The sequence below is a fragment of the Xyrauchen texanus genome, chromosome 28 (genome assembly GCF_025860055.1).
Source record: "Xyrauchen texanus isolate HMW12.3.18 chromosome 28, RBS_HiC_50CHRs, whole genome shotgun sequence".
NCBI classification, from domain to species: Eukaryota; Metazoa; Chordata; class Actinopteri; order Cypriniformes; family Catostomidae; genus Xyrauchen; species Xyrauchen texanus.
Window position 1 is genome coordinate 432,501 of NC_068303.1, and position 5,463 is coordinate 437,963.

The 5,463-nt window shown below is 41.1% G+C and overlaps 1 protein-coding gene across 3 annotated transcripts in view; it reads left to right on the plus strand.

The window, feature by feature from the left end:
• Positions 1–5,463, plus strand: part of evlb (Enah/Vasp-like b) — a 49,924-nt gene that overhangs the window by 21,258 nt on the left and 23,203 nt on the right. The gene's annotated exons all lie outside the window — the stretch shown is intronic.

Here is a 5,463-nt window from a genome sequence, read left to right on the forward strand (position 1 = left end):
ATTTTTATTTTATTAATAACTACTAAAAAAATATATTTTTTTACAAAAATAACACCACACAGGCATTAATAAACACCTAATGGATAAGATTATGTCAAAAACTCAATTTCGACCAAAAGTGGAGATAGAACCGTATAATTCTAAGCTCACGAATTGTTGCTTTGTATAAAGCTGGAAAGTAGGGCTGCAATTAATGATTATTTTGATAATCGATTAATCTAACGATTATTAGAAGGATTATTAGGCGATTATTGCAGTTATTAATCATTAATATTTTATATTATATAAAAGAAAGTCTAGTGCAGCCGGTGCAATCTCTCCCCCTTAGATCGGGACATTCACATGACTCATAGAAGAGGTGCTGACCGCACAGAGAAATTACCGTTTCAGAGTTTGTACTTATTTACATCATCTGCTTCTGTATTATTTGAACTGTTTGGAAGGTTTTGAGTTCATCTGTGATCGACGAGTCATCATTACAGATTAATGTGATCTCATGTTACGTTAAATGAGATCAAACGACTATTCGACAATGACAATTTTTGTCGAAAATGTTTTATTGTCAGCGTTGACGATAACGTCGACTAATCGTTTCAGCCCTACTGGAAAGGGTTATAAAGTTAACTGGAAGAGTTTAGATATTCATCTGTGCACAGTTAGACAAACTGTCTATAAATGGAGGTGATTTAGTACTATAGGTACTCTCTCTAGAAGTGGCCGTTAGATATTCATCTGTGCACAGTTAGACAAACTGTCTATAAATGGAGATGATTTAGTACTATAGGTACTCTCACTAGAAGTGGCCGTTAGATATTCATCTGTCCACAGTTAGACAAACTGTCTATAAATGGAGATGATTTAGTACTATAGGTACTCTCACTAGAAGTGGCCGTTAGATATTCATCTGTCCACAGTTAGACAAACTGTCTATAAATGGAGGTGATTTAGTACTGTAGGTACTCTCACTAGAAGTGGTCGTTAGATATTCATCTGTCCACAGTTAGACAAACTGTCTATAAATGGAGATTATTTAGTACTATAGGTACTCTCTCTAGAAGTGGCTGTTAGATATTCATCTGTCCACAGTGAGACAAACTGTTTATAAATGGAGATGATTTAGTACTATAGGTACTCTCACTAGAAGTGGCCGTTAGATATTCATCTGTCCACAGTTAGACAAACTGTCTATAAATGGAGATGATTTAGTACTATAGGTACTCTCTCTAGAAGTGGCCGTTAGATATTCATCTGTCCACAGTTAGACAAACTGTCTATAAATGGAGATGATTCAGTACTATAGGTACTCTCTCTAGAAGTGGCCGTTAGATATTCATCTGTCCACAGTTAAACAAACTGTTTATAAATGGAGATGATTTAGTACTATAGGTACTCTCACTAGAAGTGGCCGTTAGATATTCATCTGTCCACAGTTAGACAAACTGTCTATAAATGGAGGTGATTTAGTACTATAGGTACTCTCTCTAGAAGTGGCCGTTAGATATTCATCTGTCCACAGTTAGACAAACTGTCTATAAATGGAGATGATTTAGTACTGTAGGTACTCTCTCTAGAAGTGGCTGTTAGATATTCATCTGTCCACAGTTAGACAAACTGTCTATAAATGGAGATGATTCAGTACTATAGGTACTCTCTCTAGAAGTGGCCGTTAGATATTCATCTGTCCACAGTTAGACAAACTGTCTATAAATGGAGATGATTTAGTACTGTAGGTACTCTCACTAGAAGTGTCCATTAGATATTCATCTGTCCACAGTTAGACAAACTGTCTATAAATGGAGATGATTTAGTACTATAGGTACTCTCTCTAGAAGTGGCCGTTAGATATTAATCTGTCCACAGTTAGACAAACTGTCTATAAATGGAGATGATTTAGTACTATAGGTACTCTCTCTAGAAGTGGCCGTTAGATATTCATCTGTTCACAGTTAGACAAACTGTCTATAAATGGAGGTGATTTAGTACTATAGGTACTCTCTCTAGAAGAAGGCCGATCTTGAAACGGCTGGTACCAGTCATAGGCAAGTCCACTCCGCTCCGCATCCTCCTGTACCACATCACTCCATCTCTTCTCCAGCCCATGCTGCGCCCGCTTAGCCCCCTCTATCCGGCCGAACAAAAACTGTTTCGGCATGTGGGCCACATGACCCAGCCAACGCAACCTTGCCTGCCGGAGGAGCTCTTTGTCCACACACACACACACACACACACACACACACACACACACACACACACACACACACACAGCACTTTTCTCAAAGTCAAAGCGCTTTACATAGTATAGGGGGAATCTCCTCAACCACCACCAGTGTGCAACATCCACCTGGATGATGCGACGGCAGCCATAGTGCACCAGAACGCCCACCACACACCAGCTATTGGTGGAGAGGAGATGGTAGAGTGATGTAGCCAATTCAGGGATGGAGATTATTAGGAGGCCATGATAGATAGGGGCCAATGGGGGAATTTGGCCAGGACACCGGGGTTAAACCCCTACTCTTTACGAGAAAGTGCCCTAGGGATTTTTAATGACCCCAGAGAGTCAGGACCTCGGTTTAACATCCCATCCGAAAGACGGTGCTTTTTTACAGTATAGTGTCCCCGTCACTATACTGGGGCATTAGGACCCACACAGACCATAGGGTGAGCACCCCTGCTGGCCTCCCTAATACCTCTTCCAGCAGCAACCTTGGTTTTCCCCAGGAGGTCTCCCATCCAGGTACTGGCCAGGCTCAACCCTGCTTAGCTTTAGTGGGCAACCAGGCAATAGCTGCAGGGTGATATGGCAACGGTAAACCACCACACAAACTCACCAGTTTCACCAGTAGACTGTAGAGTACGAGCGGGAATATAAGGGCAAAGCATCTCAGTGATATACTGAGGAGCAAGTGTGTGAAGAGCCTTGAAAGTTATCAGCAATATTTTTGTATTGAATGCGTTAGTTCATTGGCAGCCAATGCCGCTGTCGCAGAGTGGGAGTGATGTGTGCAGACATTTTACTGGAAGTAAATGTCTTAGTGGGTAAACCATAGAATAATGAATTACAGTAATCCAATCAAGAGGAAATGAACGCAAGGACTAGAGTTTCTGCATCGTTCGTATTGAGTAATGGCTTAATGGCAATATCATCAACATCTAAAGGAAGGTCTGAACAGCGTGATACCAGTGATTTGGGGCCCATTATCAAAATCTCAGTCTTCTCTGCATTGAGCTTCAAGAAGTTAGCATCCAGCCAATGTCTCATGGAGGTACACAGATAATGATGGCGGTGGGAATGGTGTTGAGGAGCTATAACGAACATAAATCTGGGTGTCATCTGCATAACTGTGTAAACTAAGGCCATGTTTATGTACATTTTGCCAAGTACAAAAAGAAGGGGGCCCAGCACTGAGCCTAGAGGAACCCCCCTTAAAACAGAAGCAATTGATGATTTGTAATTCTGTATTGAGACAAACTGCTGACAGCCTTGTAAATAGGACACTATGCAACGATGTCTATAGCTCAAAAAGATGAGTAAGAAGGATGTTATGGGAGACAGTGTCAAAAGAGGAGCTAAGATCAATTAGAAGAAGAATGCTGAGTGAACCTGTGTCTGCAGAAATGAGAAGGTCATTTACTTCCCTTAATAGTGCTGTTTCAGTGCTGTGTAGAGGGCGAAACCTGACTGAAAGGGCCCAAAGAGATTGTTAGACTTCAGGTGTTCCTAAATTTGGGAAGCAGCCACTCTCTCAAGGATCTTGGCCACAAATGGAAGGATGGAAATAGGCCTGTAATTCCCAATGCGCTCTAAGTCCTCATGGTGGCGTAGTGACTCTCAGTTGCCTCCGCGTCTGAGACCGTCAATCCGAGCATCTTTTCACGTGACTTGTTGAGCGTGTTACCATGGAGACGTAGCGCGTGTGGAGGCTTCACACTATTCTCCGTGGCATCCATGCACAACTCACCACGCCCCACCGAGAGCGAGAACCACATTATAGTGACCATGAGGAGGTTACCCCATGTGACTCTACTCTCCCTAGCAACCAGGCCAATTTGGTTGCTAAGGAGACCTGACTGGAGTCACTCAGCACGCCCTGGATTCAAACTCGCGACTCCAGGTGTGATAGTCAGCGTCAATACTCGCTGAGAAACCTGACTTTACACTTTATTTTGATGGTCCCAAGTAGATATTTAACTGACTATAAGTGACTTATCAACTGGCTTGCTATAGCTAGTAAACAGTGTTTCAACACACGTTCAGTGGACTTTCAGTAGCCTGTATATAGATGTTTATTAATGACCTACTTACATTATTGTTGAGAACATCAGTTCATTAAAAGGTCATTAATAAACATCTATATACAGGCTACTGAAAGTCCACTGAACGTGTTTTGAAACACTGTTTACTAGCTATAGCAAGCCAGTTGATAAGTCACTTATAGTCAGATAAATATCTACTTGGGACCATCAAAATAAAGTGTTACCCAGATCACATTTAAACATGTTTATTTGTTACCTTTAACATCAAAAGAAACAAAAGTATATTTTTAGAGGATCATTAAGATTTTTGCATTGTGACATTATTTCCAAGACAGTTGAACACGTTCTCATTACTGTAATGTGTCCGGAGGTTGTACTGTCGCGTTTGCGTGTAATTCTCATTATTCTCAATGGGGATTCTCATTAGATTCACATGACTGTAATACAGTATTTCTTTAGCCTGATGCGTTTGAGCCGTTTTGAGGTCATGTGACTGAGGTCAGAGGATTATGAGATCTGAATGTTATTACATAGATTTCAGCTCTTGAGCAGATATATTATACATCAGGAGTGCTGCATAATAAACTCTATTCTCCGCACATGAAGCTGCTCTAGATACATCATTCATTTATGTCATAAAGAATCTTTCTACAATTTTCAGGCAGTGAGTGTGTGTGTGTGTGTGTGTGAGTGTGTGTTTGTGTGTGTGTGTGTGTATGTTTGTATTTGTGTGTGTATGTTTGTGTGTGTGTGTGTGTGTGTGTGTGAGTGTGTGTGTGTGTGTGTGTGTGAGTGAGTGTGTGTGTGTGTGTGTGAGTGAGTGTGAGGGTGTGCGTGCATGTGCGTGTGTGTGTGTTTGTGTGTGTCTCTGTGTGTCATTTATTCATGTCCTCTCTCAGTATTGCCGTTTGATCATGTGAACTCAACACACACATTTAACTGCACTAATGTGTTTGAAAGTGAATGTTGCTCTTCAGTGTGTTTTTAGATGTTTATTTTCAGCAAGATGCCATCTGCTGCTCAGCACATGAAGCACAGTCACAATAAATGTATTTTGTTTTGGGGTTTTTACCATGTTTAGTCACTGAAAGCACTTAAATGTGTTCTCAGATACAACACTGCTACCGTCTCTGATTCCGTCATGTATGATGAGTCATTCACTGTGAATAAACATACTTGAGCTTTGTGTGTTAGTTGGACAGAAGT